The sequence below is a fragment of the Mustelus asterias genome, unplaced genomic scaffold (assembly GCF_964213995.1).
Source record: "Mustelus asterias unplaced genomic scaffold, sMusAst1.hap1.1 HAP1_SCAFFOLD_44, whole genome shotgun sequence".
Taxonomy (NCBI): domain Eukaryota; kingdom Metazoa; phylum Chordata; class Chondrichthyes; order Carcharhiniformes; family Triakidae; genus Mustelus; species Mustelus asterias.
In genome coordinates this window covers 1,513,450-1,534,709 of record NW_027590121.1, presented here as the reverse complement: position 1 = coordinate 1,534,709, position 21,260 = coordinate 1,513,450, and the positions used below count along the sequence as shown (strand labels likewise).

Sequence of the window (21,260 nt, the reverse complement as noted above, 5' to 3'; positions counted from 1 at the left end):
CCATCTGAAAGATAGTTGGGGTAATTGTCCCTTAAGCCCCCCAGGAAGCAAAGATGGAGTCTTACGTTGAAGGAAAATGTGTGTGTGTGTGTGTGTGTGTGTGTGTGTGTGTGTGTGTGTGTGTGTGTGTGTGTGTGTGCGTTTTCTGAAAAACGTCATGTTGTTTACAAATCAATTTCACAATGATAACCGGCGTCCTTCCATTTAAAATAAAAAATAGACGCAGAGTAAACACATCAATTTCAGAATGGTTTCTTTTTCATATGTCACCTTTGTTGATGACTGAGAAGGACAAATTTTGAGAGGTTGGCTCTGTTACAAGTGCTGCCCATGAAACTACCAATTGTGGTTTAATGTTGTCGTTTTCTGTGTCATGAATGAGACTGAGGAGTTTTGATGGAGAGCGACCTTTTCCCAAATATGGTAGTCCCTACTCTGCTACCGGTGTTGAATGTCTTGATGAGATTGACGAAGGTAAAGATAAGTACATAGGGCATATAAAGCAGATATTTTCCAGAGTCAATCTTCCATTAAAAACACAACCTTCTGCTTCAGGATAATCCGGATCTTCAAACAGATGAATGGTTTCAGATGTGTCACTGACAATGATAGATATATATCTGTCGTTGTTGCAGTGTCCTCTGGTGGCTTTTTTCCCGGTAGTGTTGTGCTTTTGAATCATGCATCCCCTGTGGAGCTCATCCTATCTTCCATCAAGAAAGAGAAGATCATAAATGTTCATAAAGTTGGTATTTATTTTCACCAATTGCCATCCATTCACAAAGTTGCATAATTTTGTTCACCAGTTATCAACCATTCATAAACATTAATATATTTGTGTTTTAATTCAAGAGATGTGGTCGTTCCTGGCTAGGTCAGCATTTGTTGCCGATCCCTAATTGCCTTTAGTAAACTGGTGGTGAGGAGCCTTCTTGAATTGCTGCGAAGCCTCTGGTGTATGTACTCACACAGTGCTGTTACAGAGGGTGTTCCAGGATTACAATCGAGCGACAGTGAAGGAAAGGCGATATTTTTCCAAGTCAGTTATATAACTGACTTGGAGCGGAATTTACAGGTGATATTCCCAGGTAACTCTTACCCCTGTTCTTCCAAATGGTCATGATGTGGAGATGCCGGCGTTGGACTGGGGTAAACACAGTAAGAAGTTTAACAACACCAGGTTAAAGCCCAACAGGTTTATTTGGTAGCAAAAGCCACACAAGCTTTCGGAGCTCCAAATGGTAACAGTCGTGTGGTTGGAAGGTGATGCCGAAGGAGTCTTGGTGAATTCCTGAAGTGGAACTTGTGGATGGTGTATAATGCTGCTGTTGTTTGTCGGTGGTGGAGGGAGTGAGCATTTGCAAATGCTATGTTAGTCAAGCCGGCTGCTCTGTCCTGAATGCTATGAAGCTTCGTGAATGTTGTTTGAGCTGCACTCATTCAAGCAAGTGGAGAGAAGCCTATTACATCCTGAGTTGTTGTTTGTAGGTGGTGGACAGGTTTGGGGAGTCATGAGGTGGGTTACTCACAGCAAGCTGACCTGATATTCCAGCCGGAGCATTTATATACCTAGTCAATTCAGCGATTAGCCAATGGTAGCCCCGACGATTACTATAGTGGGTGATTCAGTCTCGTAATATCATTGAGTGACAAGCGGCAATGGGTAAATTCTCTCTTTTTGGAGATCGTCATTGCCTGGCGCTAATATTACTAATAATCTCCAAACCACAAAAATAAATAAATATTTCACAAATTATTTTCAGCATTTTATTTGGTACAAATATAATTGCAGTTTATTTCGTGTAATTTATTGGGATTCAAATTTATTGAGGTCACGTTGGCCTTTCTGTCACCAAAGAATCCAATCTGTCCCAGAATTCAGCGGGAAATTGAATTAAGTCAGACCGAGGAGAAGGAGCAACTACCCAGCAGCCTCTACGCTTAATTGACAAGTAATCACCTCATCAAACACCTCATCACACATAAATCCCTGATACATAACTGGAGTGTGTAACCACTTTTAAAGTGAATATATAACTGAAGGTATGTGTATTTAATGTAATATATAATGTATGATATTTAATGTGAAGTTATAAAATCTTAAAATCCAGTTTGATTATTGATATAACAAAGAATCTACAGTGCAGAAGGAGACCATTGAGGCCATCGAATCTGCACCGACCTCAATCCTACCCAGGCCCTATTCCCGTGACCCCTCATATTAACCCTACTAATACCCCTGACACAAGGGTTAATTCAGCATGGCCAATCAAACTGACCTGCACATGTTCGGACTGCAGGAGGAAACCAGAGTACCCGGAGGAAATCCACGCAGACACGGAGAGAAACTACAAACTCCACACAGACAGTGACCCGAGGACGAAATTGAACCCGGGTTCCTGGCGTTGTGAGGCAGCAGGGCTAACCACTATGACACCGTGCCGCCCTTGCATACTTACACAGTACTGGAAAGTAATTTACCTCTCGAAGCTGTCCAGTGAGTTTCACAGTATTTCAATTGCCTCATTAATTTGTTTAGCCTGTTACCTTCACTAATTTGGGTGAAGATATGTTGAGTGATTTGTTGCACGAGAAAGGGCCACATGTTCCAAATATTACAATCCTCCCCCGTCAACCTAATCCCTCTTTCCATCTTGGATTTGAAGATTTTGAAGACATCTGGTTGGCAGATGGTAACTAGTGGCCTGCCGCAGGGATCGGTACTGGAGCCTCAACTATTTACCATTTATATAGACGATCTGGAGGAGGGGACTGAGTGTAGGGTAACAAAGTTTGCAGACGACACAAAGATAAGTTCAAAAGTGAATCGTCTGGAGGGCGTAGAAGGTCTGCAGAGAGATTTGGACAGGCTGAGTGAGTGGGCGAGGATCTGGCAGATGGAGTATAACGTTAACAAATGGGAGGTTATTCACTTTGGAAGAAATAATAGCAAATTGGATTATTATCTAAATGGAAAGAAATTACAACATGCTGCTGTGCAGAGGGACCTGGGGGGTCCTTGTGCATGAGACGCAAAAACCCAGTCTGCAGGTGCAACAGGTGATCAAGAAGGCAAATGGGATGTTGGCCTATATCGCAAGGGGAATAGAATATAAAAACAGAGATGTCTTGCTGCATCTGTACAGGGCATTGGTGAGGCCGCAATTGGAATACTGTGTGCAGTATTGGTCCCCTTATCTGCGGAAGGATATATTGGCCTTGGAGGGAGTGCAGAGAAGGTTCACCACGTTGATACCAGAGATGAGGGGTGTTGATTATGAGGAGAGACTCAGCAGGTTGGGTTTGTATTCGTTCGAATTTAGAAGGCTGAGGGGGGATCTTATAGAGACCTATAAGATAATGAAGGGGCTGGATAGGGTAGAGGTGGAGAGATTCTTTCCACTTAGAAAGGAAACTAGAATTAGAGGGCACAGCCTCAAAATAAAGGGGGGTCAGTTTAGGACAGAGTTGAGGAGGAACTTCTTCTCTCAGAGGGTGGTGAATCTCTGGAATTCTCTGCCCACTGAAGTGGCGGAGGCTACCTCGTTGAATATGTTTGAATCACGGATAGATGGATTCCTGATCGGTAAGGTACTTAGGGGTTATAGGGATCAGGAGGTTAAGTGGAACTGATCCACTTCAGGTCAGCCATGATCTTATTGAATGGCGGGGCAGGTTCGAGGGGCTAGATGGCCTACTCCTCCTCCTATTTCTTATGTTCTTATGTTCTTATCAGTGAGGCTTCACTTGGAATGTTGTGTACAGTTCTGGTCACCCTATGATAGAACGGATATCATTAAACTAGAAAGAGTACAGAAAATATTTACTAAAATGCTGCGAGGGCTTGATGATTTGAGTTATAAGGAGAGGCTGGATACACTGGGACTTTTTCTCCGGAGCGTAGGAGGCTTGGCGGGATCTTATGGATGTCTATAAAACAATGAGGTGCATAGTTCAGCTAGATAATCAATATATTTTCCCAAAGGTTGAGGAGCCTAAAACGAGAAGGCATAGATTTAAGATGAGAGTGGAGAGATGCAAAATGGTTCAGAGGGGATATTGTTTCACACAGAGGGTGGCGGGTGTCTGGAATAGGCTGCCAGAGGTAGTAGAGGCGGGTACAATTCTGTCTTTTTAAAAGGTTTTAGACAGTTACATGGGTAGGATGGGTACAGAGGGATATGGGCCAAACTCGTGAAATTGGGTCAAGCTTAGTGGTTAATAAAAAGGGCGGCATGGACAAGTTGGGCCGAAATGCTTGTGTCCATGCTGTCAACCTCTAAGTCTATGACTCTATTCACCATCAGGAAACGGAACAAAAATCAGACTGCTCTTAGTTCATTCGTTCCCGATAGCTCGGGGATTGAATTCACCGAGAAAATCTGGAAGGACTAAAGGTTGTAGCACAGCGTAAAGGTCAAGCACAGCATTAAAGCAAATGTTAAAGCATACAAAGCGGCAAAGATTAGTGAGAAGCCAGAGGATTGGAACGCATTGAAAAGCGAGCAGAGGACCAGTAAAAACGCAATAAGGGGGGAGAAGATGAAATATAAGTGAAAGCTAGCTAGTAATATAAAATAAGACAGAGAGAGTTTTATTTCAATATTAAAAAAGATAAGAAAGACGCAGAAACTGCCATTGGACCACTGGAAAATTAGCCTGGAGAAGTAATAATAGGAAACAAAGCAATGGCAGAGGAACTGAATATTACTTTGCATCAGTCTTCACGGTGAAAGACACCAGTGGAATGCCAGAGCTCCAGGAGAGTCAGGGGGCACAGTGGCCATCACTAAGGAGAAGATTCTGGGGAAATGGAAAGATGACAAATCACCTGGACCGGAAGGACTACACCCCAGGGTTCTAAAAGAGATAGCTGAGGAAATTGTGGCGGCATTGGTGGTGATCTTTCAGAAATCACTGGAGGCAGGGAATGTACCAGAGGACTGGAAAGTAGCGAATGCAACACCACTGTTTAAGAAGGGAGGGAGGCTGCAGACGGGAAATTATAGACCGGTTAGCCTGACTTCGGTCACTAGCAAGACTTTAAATTCCATTATTAAAGATGAGATCGCAAAGTACATGGAAGTGCATGATAAAGTAGTACTGAGTCAGCACAGCTTTGTCAAGGGGAGGTAATATCTGACAAATCTGTTAGAGTCCTTTGAGGAGGTAACAAGGAATTTAGATAAATGAGAGCCAGTGGACATGATTTATTTAGATTTCCAGAAGGCCTTTGACAAGGTGCCGTATAGGAGACTGTTAAATACTTTAAGTGCACAAGGTGTTAAGGGTAAGATCCTGGCATGGATAGAGGATTGGTTGACTGGCAGAAGGCAGAGAGAGGGGATAAAGGGGGTCTTTCTCAAGATGGCAGCCGGTGACTAGTGGTGTGCCTCAGGAGTCAGTGCTGGTACCACAACTTTTCACAGTATGCATTCACGATTTGGAGGAAGGAACTGAAGGCACTGTTGCTAAGTTTGCAGATGATACAAAGATATGCAGAGGGACAGGTAGTACTGAGGAAGCAGGGGGGCTGCAGAAGGACTTGGACAGGTTAGGAGAGTGGGCAAAGATGTGGCAGCTGGAATACAATTTGGAAAAGTGTGAAGCTATGCACATTGGAAGGAGGAATGGAGGCATAGACTATTTTCTAAATGGGAAAATGCTGATAAAATCAAAAACAAGAAGGGACTTGGGAGTCATTGTTCAAGATTCTATTAAGGTTAAAGTTCAGGTTTAGGAAGGCAAATGCAATGTTAGCATTCATTTCGAGAGGGCTAGAATACAAGAGCAGGTATGTACCTCTGAGGCTGTATAAGTCTCTGGTCAGACCCCATTTGGAGTATTGTGAGCAGTTTTGGGCCCCATATCTAAGGAAGGATGTGCTGGCCATGGAAAGGGTCCAGTGGAGTTTCACAAGAATGATTCCTGGAATGAAGCGCTTGCTGTATGAGGAACGGTTGAGTCCTCTGGATCTGTACTCGTTGGAGTTTTGAAAGATGAGGGGAGATCTTATTGAATCTTTCAGTATACTGCGCGGCCTGGATAGAGTGGGCGTGGAAAGGATGTTTCCACTCGTAGGAAAAACCAGAACCAGAGGGCACAACCTCAGACTAAAGGGACGATCATTTAAAACAGAGCTGAGGAGGAATTTCTTCAGCCAGAGTGTGGTGGATCTGTGGATCTCTTGACGTAGAAGGTTGGAGGCCAGGTCATTGGGTGTTTTTAAGACAGAGATAGATGGTTTTGTGATTAATAAGAGGATCAGTGGTTCTGGGGAAAAGGCAAGAGAATATGGATGAGAAAAATATCAGCCATCATTGAATGGCGGGAGCAGGCTCGATGGACCGAGTGGCCTCATTCTGCTCCTATTTCTTATGTCTTATGGACTTATGGTCTTATACAATGACACACTTGGAATAAAGGACCTGCTTCGATTTTTGAAGTAGTAAATCACAAATATGCGAATGTAGAACAGCAAATGTTAGGACCAGCTATCGTCCCATCCATCCGTCCACTCTCTGATTTCTCAAGCAAAACATTCAGGCATCCAACTATTGTTCATCCCTGCATCAACGCAAGTATTCCTTTATTGCTGGGTAGATGGTGGCGTAATATTAATGCCAGTGTACCAGTAATCCAGAAGCCCAGGCCAATGATGTGGAGACACGAGATTAAATCCGACCCTGGCAGCTGGTGGAATTTGAATTCAATCAATAAATCTGGAATACATACTGACAGCGACCAGATAAACCTCTCTGATTCCCCAATGAAGGAAATCTGCCATCCCTACCTGGTCTCATCAGGATGTGACTGCAGACGGACACAATATAACTAACTGGGCAATGCCTTCTGAGATGCCCTAGCATACCACTCAGTTCAAGAGAAATTAGGCAAAGGGAATAAATGTTGGCCTTTCCAGAGATTCTCATGTCCCATGGGAAGTGAAAGAAAACACAAGCATACATGTTTATCTCGTATAAAATATATCACCTCTCTGAATCAACTCTCATAATCTGCCGGTATTTGTTTTATATCCATCCATCAGTGTTTTGTTGTGTTGGAGAGATCATTATTGTTGCTAACCAAGGTGCCAGAGAAGCTGAATACTTTCTTTTCCGAAGAAATGGGAAACATCCATAGATGTTTGCAACTTAAAACTAATTAAATTGCCTCCAGTATTGTTGCTGGGTAGATTTGTTTATAAATAGGCCCCATTGACAATGCTGAGAGTTTGAAGTTGGCTTGCAGCCAAGTGTTCAGTACTGAGGAAGCAGGTTTTTGATTTACTGAACAAACACCCTCAGATGCTTCCTGTAAATATTTTTCGGTATTTGGCAGCAGGCTGGACAGTTGCCAAATACTGCGTAGGACAGATTAACGTGAATCTGTAAGGATAACATGGGACTTCGTCAGTTATACAATAAATGTTTTATTCCCAAAAGGAAGGCACATTTTAAATGGTTTTTCTTCGAAGCAAATATTTTAAATGAATGCACTTTTCATTATGTGATTAAAAGGTATCGGAAACTAGTCAATTGACTTGATGCTATTTCATTTGTATAGCTTCCAAAGAAATGTCCTTCCAACAATTAAAGCCTCTTTATGAACAACTTATGCTGATGTCCCCAATCCCTCAGTCCCATGAGATCAGTGTAAAGGCACAAAAATGAAAATAATTAAAAGTAAAAGAAAATCATATATCTCCCTTGAACAGCAGGGATTTCTGAAATATTCTCAATGTTCTGCACCTCATTAAAAACTTATACCTGATGTATAACGTGTTCTTTTGTCCAGCATAATCTGATTTCAATTATTTAACAGTCCCTCTCATAACTGCCAATGAGTGAAGAAATGACCAGTTCATAACCTGGTTCAGTGAAAGATAAAATATTTATTCTTGTGATATTGTGCATTATGCCGCAAAGTCCTGATATCTTGTGTTCCCAATACCAGCTGCTCGCCAATAAAATGAACTGTCATGATTTGGATGCTGAAGGAGAACTTTCCTGATTGCCGTGTCCGTTCTAATTCATTAGCTTCTTTGTCAAAAGTCAATGTCAATTTTATGTTTCTCTGTCAACTCAATGCTTAATTGTAAGTCAAGAAGTTTTCTTTCACCGTTAATTTTCACAGGGTTAAGGAGCTGTTGGGGAAATATAAGGTGTAACATTGTATCAGATGAGGAGTTTATTTTGTTAATTTATTCATGGGCGGCACGGTAGCATAATGGTTACCATTGCTGCTTCACAGCATCAGGGACCGTGGTTCAATTCCCGGAATGGATCACTGTCTGTGTGTAGTCTGCACATTCTCCAATTGTCTGCCTGTTTATTCCCATTGTCCAAAGATATGCCGATTAGGTTGATTGGCGATGATGAATTGTCCCATAGAATCAAGTGAATTAGCAGGGATGGGAACAGGGCCTGGCTGGGAGCGTTGTCGGTGCGGGCCCGATATGCTCCTTCTGCACTGCAGGGATTCTATGGATATGGGTGCTGCTGGCTGATCAATATTTATTGCCCACCCATTGTCGAGGGCAGTTGAGAGCTGAACACATTGCTGTGGCCCTGCAATCACATGTAGGTTAGATGAGGTAAGGACGGCATATTTCCTGCTCGAAAGGACATTAATGAACCAGATAGGTTTTTACACAATCGACAATGATATCATGGTCATAAGTAGATTCTTAATTCCAGACGTTTTTACTGAATTTAAATTCCACCATCTGCCGTTCCGGGATTCGAAGCCGGGTCCTGAGAACATTAGTTGAGTTTGTGGATTAATTGTCTCGCAATAATAGCGCTGGGCCACTGCTTCCGTCCTTCTGATATCCAGTCCCAAATTACAGTGATAGCTATCCACACCTGAAACACAATCATCCCAGCATTAAGTTACATAAATCGATAATAATTCTTCTAATGAATTATCTTTCGCTGTAATGTGTCAGAGACACAGAATTATTGTAAATCAGACTGACGGCTTTACCCTGATAAGGTAATGTCATCTGTGTATGTCCATTCCCTTGTGAAGGGGTGCAGAAATAAAGGCACTTAATTTACAATGAAATTGTTTATTTTCTCTAACAGATGCTCAAATGCAATTTCACCTCTTGGACGAGCAGAGACATGACAATGGATCTCACTGTTACTCCCTCGGGTTAGTCTGTCTCTGGAATGTTCCATTGTCAGCAATCAATTCACCAGGAATAATCCTTGGTGTTTTTGATATATTTCATTTGATTTCATTTGACTTATTATTATCGCATACATTAGTACACAGTGCAAATTATTGTTTCTTGCGCACTATACAGTCAGAGCATAACGTATATAGGGAAGGAAGGGAGAGAGTGAATAATGTAATTTTGCAGTCATAGCTGGGGTGTAGAGAAAGATGAACTTAAGGCGACGTAGGTCCATTCAAACGTCTGATTGCAGCAGGAAATAAATTGTTTTTGAGTCGGTTTATACGTGTCCTCAGACTTTTGTATCTTGTTCCCGATGGAATACGGTGAGAGAGTATGTCCGAAGTGCGTGGCGTTTTATTTTCATAGGACTTTAGATATTTTTACAAGTGTCGAATCGGAGGTTGTGTTGAGTCAGCGAGAGGCAGAAAGTGGGCGCCCCTGAAACTCTTTGAGACTGACTGCAAAGCCAACGCGTTCAATATTGGCAGTAACTGGATGGTCTGGGTCCGACAGGTCCACGAACAGTGGTTACAGTGTCTTCTTCAGTACGATAGTCTTGGGTCAACCTACAATTCCTCCACCCCAGGGATTGAGAATCAATTTACTCCACCCGAAGACACTTCAAACAACGGAAAGAGAAAATGCTGGAAAATCTCAGCAAGTCTGGCAGCATCTGTAAGGAAAGAGAAGAGCTGACTTTTCGATTCCAGATGACCCTTTGTCAAAACATTCGAAATGTCAGCTATTTTCTCTCCTCAGATATTGCCAGGCCTGCTGAGATTTTCCAGCACTTTCTCTTTTGGGTTCAATTCCAGAATCCGCAATAATTTGATTTTATACTTTAAACGACATCTTCTCTTTGGAAATAACTGGAAACCGAAGATTTGTATCTTCACCCTATCTGTCCTACATGGACTCCAATTCTACTATGATGAAAATGACTTCTAACCACGACTGAAATTGCCAGGCATGCCAGTCAGTTGTCTCAAAGCTGCTATGGAGAAACAAATAATAAAATCATCCAGAGGGCAGGTTTCAACCAGGTGGTTCACACCCGCCTTCTCAGCAGGGACAACTAAATATTGGCTTTGTCAGTGATGCTCACATCCAGAGGATCAATAACAACAGTGTAAAGTGCTGCCGATTCTGGAAATCTAAAACTAAAGCAAAACAAATGCTACTCAGCAGATCAGTGTGCATCAGCAGAGAGAGAACAAGATTCACATTTAAATTCAATGACAGGATGCAAAATCTCATTGATATAATTCTAAAGAGCAAGGCTGTTCTCCTCAATATCCTACCTTAATACTGATTCTTCAAACAAAATCACAAATTTACTGGCAATTTATCACATCTCGGTTTGTGGGAGTTTGTTGTACGTACATTACCTGTTGTATTAGCAACATGATAGCGGTGACTAAATTCAGCAAAGGTACATTAGTGAGTTTTAAAAACTTTGGGACTACATGAAGTCGGGTAAAGCGTTCTATAAATGTAAGCTCTACCAAAATGAAAGTTGCAATACGTTGGAAGTGCTGAGAGATTAATGCGAATATATTCATTCCTCTGCCTGATCATAGCAGCATAGAATCATAGAATCCAGTGTAGCGCAGTAGGAGGCCATTAGGCCCATCAAGCCTGTAGCTGCTTTCCAGCAGCGCATCCTATCCAGGCCCAAGCCTTCACCCTACCCCGACAACCTCACATATTCAAAGGCTAATGACTCTAACCTACACATCGTTGGCCGCGAAGGGGCAATTTAGAATCTCCAATCCACCTTGGGCCTGGGAATGATGCCCTGCTGGACAGCTGGTGCAGACTTGATGGACCGAATGGTCTCCTTCTGCACTGTCGGGATTCTGTGATTCTACGTTACTCACCCTTGGACTCAAAGGAGCAATTTATCGTACCAATCCACCTAATCCGTACATCCTTGGACTGTGGAAGGAAACCGGAGCACCCGGAGGAAACTCACATGGACATGGTAGAATGTGAAAAACCACACACAGTCAGCCAAGGTTGGAATCGAACCCCCTTCCCTGTCACTGTGAGGCAGCAATGCTACTTGTATCACTTAGTGATAACCACACTGGATTTTTTATTCTTCCCTCGTGGGAGTCTGCTCACTAATTGTGACAGGAATATTTCACACACCAGTTCTCTTTGTTTTAACTTGTCTAGTTGAAGCAATTTAGATCATCAATCAAATTAACATTCAGTGGAATACCAATCTGTTCACAGATATTTTATTTACTGTGACATCAGAACTTGCAGAACAAATTCTTAAATAGAATGTATTTATTCATTTAATTAAAGAGCATCTTGTGTAATGTATGTTAAAAATGTTTCTATTCATTTTGAACCAACTGTTAATATTCTTAAAATAATCGCTATTTTGAGTTGAAACTAATGAATAAGTGACGGTTTATCTGTTTTTGCTGCCATGAACATTTCATTGTAAACAGTGAGGAGCTTATGTAAATAAACACAGAAATAGAAATCCCAGATTAGATTGTTGACTGACAAAAACACAACAAATATTTCCCCACCAACACAGCACAGAAATAGAGACAAACATGCAAATCGATCAACGGATTCCAGAAATGGTTGTTTTTATACATTATTTATTCAGCAATTATATGAGGGAAAAAATCATGACAATATCTATGTTCAGAATTAAGAAAGGATCCCGAAATATAATAACACGAAAAATGTGTTCGTGGAAATTCCCTGTGTTTCATCTCTGTCTCTGGCTTTCTCCTTCTGGTTCTGAGTCTTGTCTCTTCACGATAGTTCATCGTCTTCACTCCACAACCTCAATTCAATGTTGCCCAATGTGTTCTCTCAGCCAGAGTTGTAAGGAATGCAATGCAATGAATTGGAATCCGTGAGGGAGATTTACTCTAAAGGATCTCTTGAACATTCTATGATCTTGGGATATTTTATACATTTTCCTCTGTATCTAACCTGTGTTGTACCTCGTAAACAGGATTCGATGTGGCAGTACAAAAGAAATTTTCCTTGTATTTATGCCTGCCCTTGGACTGTTTGACTGGACGGTGTAGAGGAATATTTACTCTGCGTCTAAACTCACGTACCTGCCCTTTGAATGTTTGATATTACTTGCAAAGGGAGATTTAATCCGTATCTAATCTCTGCTGTACCTGACCTGGGTGTATTTTATGGGACTGTGTAGAGGGATCTTCCCCCTCTACCGAACACCAATTCAAACTTGCCTCCCGAATCTCTGAAGGAAAAATGCAGAAGTGGTTTTACCTCGAAGTGAGTCCCTGGTCTGTATGCCTTCATTGTATTCGAGCAGACATTGTAGAGGGGGTTTCACTCTGTTTCTAGACAGTCTACCTTTTCCAGGAATGTTTGATTTTGATAGTGAGAGGGAGGTTCACTTTGTATCTAAATCATGCTATTCTTGCCTTGGGAGTGTTAAATTTGGCAATGCAGGGGGAACTTTACAGCTAACCCCATGTTGCTCCTGTCCTGTGAATTTTTGATGGAGCAGTAGGCCGTCTCTCCAGATTTCATGGGGATTGAACCAGTCTCTTTATTAGACAGTAAATTTACCCTGTGTCAGCTTCTATTATATAAGGTCATGCCTCGGTTTATGTTGCAGTGGACCCTATCTCTGCACATAATAAACGAGGTGCTTTCTCTGATTCTACTAAATTAGACCTTGTCCCTGTTTATATTATACATCAACATGTTTCAGCTTATATCAAACTAGACGCTGTATCGGTTTTTATTAATGTAGACCTGTCTCTGTTTGTATTAAGCTATTTGGAGCCTTATTTCTGCATTTGACCCTATCCACGTTTATATTGCATTGGACATGGTCTCAGTTTTTATTGCACTGGACAATGCCAGTAATGAGGAAAGTGTTTAGGGGAACACAATTCTCTGCATTCTCCTAAACATGGAACGCTATGAGGTCTTTGGCACTGGAAAAGAAGCAGTGTTATCTGAAATCTACTTCTGCTGACTGCATTGAAAATGGATACTAAGACCTGTATAGCATGCACTGTCAACACAGAACAAAGAACAAGGAAAGTTACTGCAGAGGAGCAGGCCCTTCAGCACTGGAAGCCCGCACCGACCAAATACTGTCGATCCAATACTGCCTGTTTCAAAATCCTGCCAGAGACCACTGTTTTTCATCCAACATAATATCTCTTCTTCTCGTAGAACCGCGGAGGAATGCAGACATAATTCAAATAGAGGCAAAGTTAAGTGCAGGCATAACACTGACACAGTCTCGTGAAATATGTACAGGGTCAGGATCAAATATTACTTAACCAGAGAGTGTGGCTCGTGAAATATAAACTGATTTCTAGTCTAGCAGTGTATTAACAGAGACAGACTCTAATTTAACATAAACGGGGTCCTGATCCAGCAAAATAGAAATGGGTTTGTTCCGAGTGCCATGTGGGGATGGTCAAAGGCCAAATGCTGATCTTTTCAGTGACATCCATATCCCATGAAACAAACATTACAAATATATATGACAATGTCGAGGAAAATAAAACTGAGACAGTGTCTAGTGCGGTTTTACTGGACATAGGAGTTGGGCATACAAACTGAGACAGAGCCCGGTAATTAATGATACTGGACCTAAATTTCTTTAGACTGAGACGGAGTCAAGTGCATTAGTAATAATTACTAATAGATACAGGACAGTGACAGATGTAAACTGAGACAGAGTCCAGTGTATTAGTAATGATTACTGATACAGTACCTAGACTGATGTAAACTGAGACAGAGCCCAGTTTATTTGTAATAATTACTGGGACAGGGCCTAGACTGAGACACACTGAGATACGGACAATGCAGCAATTAGGAGGTATTGCAAAATGCAATTATAGCTGAGACGTGACATAGTCTTAAATAAATAAATACATGGACTGGTGCAGCATTAACGCAAACAGGATCTAGTTTATCAAAATCTAATGAACTATTAGCATAATATCTGTCTCAGAACCATGTGTCATGCATGAAGCAGTTGCTCCAGTTTAGTATGCAGTGGCAAATGTTCTGAGGCAGTAAGAATCGAGACACGGCCTCTTGTCAGATCAGCGGAAGCATGGCTCAGTACAGCCATAACTTAGAAATTATAATATAAACAGGGCCTGTGTCTCATATACGAACACCTGATATTGAGCCAAGTGCAGGAAATAGCTTAGACATGACCTCCTGGAATATGATCCACGTAAGATGTCTCACAACACCAGGTTAAAGTCCAACACGTTTATTTGGTAGCAAATACCATAAGCTTTCAGAGCACTGCTCCTTCGTCGGATGGAGTGGAAATGTGCTCTCAAACAGTGCACAGACACAGAAATCAAGTTACAGAATACTAATTAGAACTTGGCTATCAGTTTCTGCTCAGCGACTCTGCGCTGTCGTGTGTCGTGAAGGCCGCCTTGGAGAACGCTTACCTGAAGATCCAAGGCTGAATGCCCGTGACTGCTGAAGTGCTCCCCCACAGGAAGAAACTGATAGCCAAATTCTGCACACATGAGGACGGCCTAAACCGGGATGTTGGATTTATGTCACACTATCAGTAACCCCCATAGCTTGCCTCCTGGGCTTCCAGAATCTCACTAGCTGTTCTGTCTGGAGACAATACACATCTCTTTAACCTGTGTTGAATGCTCCCTCCACCACATTGCCTGTACCTTTAAGACCTGGCTGTCTTTAGGGATTCGCATTCTTATTAGTATTCTGTAACTTGATTTCTGTGTCTGTGCACTGTTTGAGAGCACATTTCCCCTCCATCTGACGAAGGAGCAGTGCTCCGAAAGCTTATGGTATTTTCTACCAAATAAACCTGTTGGACTTTAACCTGGTGTTGTGAGACTTCTTACTGTGTTCACCCCAGTCCAACGCCGGCATCTCCACATATGATCCAGGCACAGCCTACTGTAATACAGACAGAGGCAGAAGCTAGCTGAATATAGGTAGAGATATGGTATGTTTAAAATTGTTGTGATTTTGATGTCACTGGGAAAGTCAGCTTTTGTTGCCAAACCATGAATTCCTTTGAGAATGTGGCGGCAAGCTTTGGGAAGCTGGTGGGTGGGGTGTTCTTCGAGCCAGCTACTTTCTCCAGAATGACATTGAGCTTTTGAGTGGCACACGTCAGGCAAGTAGAGAATATTCAATCATCTGTGTCGGCACAGACTTGGTGGGCCGAAGGGCCTGTTCCTGTGCTTGACTGTTCTGTGATATCTGTTCATACTCCTGTCTTTTGCCTTGTAGATGATGGATAGGAGTTGGGAATTCAGGAGGTGCGTTGTTCACAGCAGAACTCCGAGCGCCTGACCTGCTCCTGTGGCCACATGATTTAAACGTCTGACTCCGTTCAGATTTTCACGAATTATAATTCCCAGGATGTTGATAGTGGGCGAATTCAGCGATGGGTAATGCCATTTAATGTCATGGGGAGTGGTTTGGAATCTCCCTCATTGGAGACTGTCATTGCCTGCCACTTGTGGTGCATTAATGTTCCTTGTCATTCATTAGCCAAAGACTGAATGTTTTCTAAGTCTTACTGCATATGGGCACAGACTGTGTCAGTAACTGAGGAGTCGCGACTGGTGCGGAACTTTGTGCAATCACCTGTGAAAATCCCACTTCTGAACTTTGATGAAGGCTGAAGCTTGGGGCTAGGTCACTACCTGAAGAATTCCTGCAGCAATGCGTGTGACTGGCATGATTGACCATCAACAACCATCCTCCTTTGTGCTCAGCATGATTCAGGCAGTGGACTCTGTTCCCCCTGATTCCCATTGACTGCAGTTTCGCTCGGGTCCTTGATGCCACAAACGGTCAGACGCTGTGTCGATGTCAAGGGCAGGCACTCTCTATTCACCTTTTTAATTTATGTTTTTAAATCAATATTTGGACTCTTTCCAAATAATTTCTGGAATCGAGTGCTCCGTGCGGGACCCAAATTGAGCATCTTGGTGTGTGTGCGTGTGTTATGTGAAATACATCGTGTTTTATACAAATTAATTCCACAATGATCACTTGCATCCTTCCATTTACACTACATGATGGACACACAATAAACACATCCAATTCAGATTGGCTTCCTTTACATATGTCACCTCTTCTAATGATTGAGGAGGCCAATTTTTGAAAGGTTAGTTCTGCCACAAGTGCTGCCCATTAAGCTACCATTCGTCATTGTGTGTTATCGTTTTTGTATCATGAATGGATATTATGAGCTTTGGTGTAGAGCCAGTTATCACCAAAATCCTGTATTCCTTGCCCTGCTGACGGTGTTCAATGTCTTCGCGAGATTGGCCAAAGTACGTTAAAGATATGGACATATTTGGAACATGGAGAAGTTGTTGGCTGGAGTAAATCTTCCAACACAATCACTACACTGCATATCAGGAACACCTGGTCTGCAAGCAGATGATGTATTTCAAGTGTGACCCTAGCAAAGATCTTTCCCGTGATGTTATGACTGAGATATGTCTGTAGTTGTAACAGTCTCTTCCATCGGTTTACTTTGCAAAAAGTGTGATAAATTTGAATCATGCCTGTCTTATGGAATGGTGGGTGCCATGGTGGCACAGTGATTAGCTCTGTTGCCTCACTGTGCCAGGGCCACTGGTTTGGTTCCCGGCTTGGGTCAGTGTCTGTGCGGAGTCTGTACATTCTCCCCGTTTATGCGTGGATTTCTGCTGGGTGGTCCAGTTTCCTGCACAGTCCGAACAGGCATGCTGGTAATGTGTACTGGCCAGGATATATTCTCCCTCAGTGTACCCGAACAGACGCTACAGTGTGGCGACTCAGGGATTTTATAGTGACTTCATTGCAGTGTTAATGTAAGCCTACTTGTGACACTAATAAATGAACTACAAACCTTAAATCTTCCAGCAAATAAGGAGAATGTCATAAATGTTCAGAAAGATAGTAATTATTTTCACCAATGACCATCCATTCGCAATTTAATAAATGCATTCACCAATTCTCATTCATTCACAAAGGTTAGTCTATTTAAAATTACTTTATGGAAGGTGGGCGACTGTCTAAGCTATAATTTGTTTCACATTGCTAGTTGCTGGTGGTTAGCCGCCTTCTTGAAACGCTGCACAATCTGCAGTGTAGGTACACCCACAGTGCTGTTAGGAAGGGTTCTCATGGATTCCGACCCAGCGACAGTAAAGGAGCGGTAACATATGTCCAAGTCAGGTTTATAAGCGTCTTGGAGGGGAATATCCAGCCGGGATTGTTCCAATTCACCAATTAACATCAATTCATACAGATAAACAATTATTTCACCAATTGTATTCAGCATTTTGATAAATGGAAAATACTGCGGATTCTAGAAACTGAAACAAAAGCAATAAATTCCGAAAATCTCAACAGGTCAGATAGCATCTGTGGAAAGAGAATAGAGTCAAAGTTTCGAGTCGGGATGACCCTTTTTTTTTATTTGGGGGAAATTGAAGAGGGTGATGACATTGGGAAATGATGAGGTGGAAAGGGATTAGGATATAGTTAGCGATTGAGATGTTGATTAGGTTAGTTAGCATGGAGAAGTTGATGATTTTCGGGATCGGTATGTAAATTGATGCAACTTGTGTGTGGCTCGAAATAGTGCATATAATTAAACAGTATCTATTTGAACTATTCCCATTTCACAGGAAAGTTATGCAGCTTCTCTGACAGCTTGTTAGAAACAATGATGATCTCTCCAACGCATGAGGAATACTCTGCCGAAGCGTCATCCAAACTCGAAACGTTGGCTCTATTCTGTCTCCGCAGATGCTGTCAGACCTGCTGAGATTTTCCAGCATTTTCTGTTTGTTTCCAGTATTTCCTTCTATACAACTTTGCTTTGAATAATTTATTGATATTAACATTTATTGACACCTTTTTGTCACCAAGGATAAAATCTGTCCCAGAATTCAGTTGGAAATTGAATGAATACAGACCGAGGATCACGAGTAGCTACCCAGCAGACTCTGCGCTTTAAACCCCTGAATCATAACTGGTGTGATGATTTCCAAAGTAATCATACAAATTAAACTACCTGCACCAAATATGATTTTACTGAATCTTTAAATCCCGATTCATTTTTACACAGTTTTGGGAAATAATGTAACACTTGTAGTTATCCAGTGAGTTTCACAATATATCTGTTGCCGCATTATTTATTTTACAGCCTGTTACCTTCACTAATTTGGGTGAGGGCATGGTGAATGATTTGCTGCACATGTTTCAAATATTAGAAACCTCCCTCCTCAGCCAAATCATGTTCCCTCTTTCGATCTTGGATATGAATATTCAGCATCAGCAGAGAAATGAACCATCCGTGCTGCAGGAAAATCCCCTCTTCTTTTCGTGAGGATCAGCTTGCTAGCTCCCTAGAAACTAGGGTTGGATTTCTCCCAGAACCTCTGGAAGTATTGACGTTATTAGACTGACAGAAATGGGATAAAGGAGTTGTTTCAATTTTTGGACCAGTCAAGTACAAATATGGGAATGTAGAACAACATCTTTCAGTACCATTTAACAATGCATCTTTCAATCCATTCACTGATTCCTCAATCAAAATATTCAGCCATCCAACTGTCATTCATTCAACTATCATTCATTCAACTGTCATTCGTTCCTGCATCAAGACAGTCATTCATTTATTGTTTGCGCAGATGGTGACGTAATATTAACTTAATTGGCCCAGTGATCCAGAGGCCCAGGACAATGATGGGACAGGGACAGCGATTTAAATTGGAGGAAGCTGGTGAAAACCATTCAGTTCAAGGGAATTTGGGACAGGCATAATGTACTCGTCGTTCCAACAACTCAAACAAATCATGGAACGAGATAGGGAAAGAATACACAAGCATACAAGTTCATGTATTACAACATGTAACGTCTCCCTGAGTCATCTCTCAGTCTGCCTGTAATTCTTTCGATCCATCCATGACAATATCCTGATGTGTTGGAAAAATCATCATTGTTGCTAACAGGGTGTCAGAGAAGCTGCATAAATTGTCATTCTTGAGAGATGGGTAAAATCCATATAGACTTACAACTTAAAATATTAAATTGCCTCCAGTACTGTTGCTGGGTAGATTTCTTTATAAATAGGGCTCATTGACAATGTGAAGGGCTTGAAGTTGGCTTGCAGCCAAGCGGTCAGTACTGAGGAAACAGATCTACTGCACAAACACCCCCAGATGCTTCCTGTCAATAACTTTGAGCATTTGACAGCAGGCTGGATTGCTGCCAAATACTGTGTGGGTCAGATTAGTGTGAACCTGAATGGACAAAATGGGATTCAGCCATTTAAACAATAAACGTTTCATTCCCACAAGAAAGACACATTTTAAATCGTAATCATTCTAATCAAATATTTTCATTCAATGGCCTGTTCATTATGTGAGTAAATAGTATCGCAAAACAATAAAGTGACCAGATGCTTTTTCATTTGTATAACTTCCAAGTAAATGTCATTCCAATATTTAAAGTCAGTTTATTAACCACTTCATGAAATGCGAGAGAGAGATGTTGATGGTCCCATTTCCCCAGTCAATTGAAATCAGTGCAATGGCATAAAATGCATCGAAATAGAATATGAAGAGAACGGCATAAAACTGACATGAACAGCGGGAATTCCTGGAATATTCTGAACGTTCTGTATCGCAATTAAACAGCAGCGTCTCTTGTACCTGATTAACACCCTATTCTATTGTACAGTATAATCTGATTCCTGTTATTGAAGAGTTCCAATCATAGCTGCCAATGAGTGGAGAAATGATCAGTTCATAACCTGATTCAATGGAAGATAAAACATTTATTCTTGTGATATTGTGCAATGTACCGCAAAGCCCTGATATCTTGTGTTCGCAATACCAGCGAATGTTAGACAGCCGGTGGCCGATCGAGTGACCTGCAATGATCTGGATGCTGAAGGAGAACTTTAATGATCTCCTTGTCCGTTCCATTCATTAACTTCTCTGTCAAAAGTCGATGTTAATTATATGTTTCTCTCTCAACTCACTATTTAATTATCAGGAGGGCGGGATTCTTATTATTTTCAAAGGGCTGTCTTCGAGATTGGGGTAGTTTGACAAATATAAGGAGAAACATTGTATTGTGTGAGAGTTTCTTCTCATCTCCGAACCCAAATTGTACAGTGATCGCCATCCGCACTGTAAATACAATCACTTTGTTCATGCCCCCTCATTTAGTTACAGAAATCGGTAAAAATTCTTCTGATAAATCATGCTTTCTTATTGTAATGTGACAGAGACCCGGGATTGTTGCAACATAGACTGACGGTCGCTTTATATTCCAAAAATGTTATTTCACCATTTTTAGATTTGTGTTCTTCTTGGGGGCGTGGTAATAAAATCACCATATTTACAATGGAATTAGTTATTTTAAATAAAGAAATGATGAACTGCAATATCACCATCAGAAATAATGGAGACATTACAATGAACATATTCAGCCAAACAAATATCCCGACACAGATAAAATGTCCATTTTAATATTAACCTATTGTAAATCTGGGAGTCCATTCTGTTGGGGGTGTGGAAGGTGGGACCTGGATCCAGTCGCCGCCTCCAGCAGGGAATCAACAGGCGGCGCCTGGAAAGCCGCCCCCTTCTGCCGGGTATTTAAATACCGCTCACCGGACCGGAATCCAACAGTCCGGGAGCTGGTTTGTTCACTGAGTTCCAGACACAACCATTTCCCCCAATTTACCAGAAGGATGAGGTCGGCGATTTCTCTCAGTTTGTTGCTGACTTTCTTATCCGGTGAGTAGTTATTTTTCATTGTCTAAGTCTCCCAAAGATACTGTCTCAGTTTTAGTCCATCTCTGTAATATTCCCGAGTCAAAAATCATTACACCAGGATTAATCCTCGGGTTTTTTGATCTATTTTTACAGGTGTCCAGACGCAGGTCGTGTTGACTCAGCCAGAGGCAGAGACCGGGCGTCCCGGAGGCTCCCTGACACTGACCTGTAAAACCAGCGGCTTCGATCTTAGCAGCAATGTCATGAACTGGATCCGACAGGTTCCAGGACAG

The 21,260-nt window shown here is 41.8% G+C and overlaps 1 protein-coding gene across 1 annotated transcript in view; it reads left to right on the top strand.

The window, feature by feature from the left end:
* Nucleotides 1-21,260, top strand: part of LOC144483022 (uncharacterized) — a 1,062,789-nt gene that overhangs the window by 239,164 nt on the left and 802,365 nt on the right. The window lies entirely within an intron of this gene.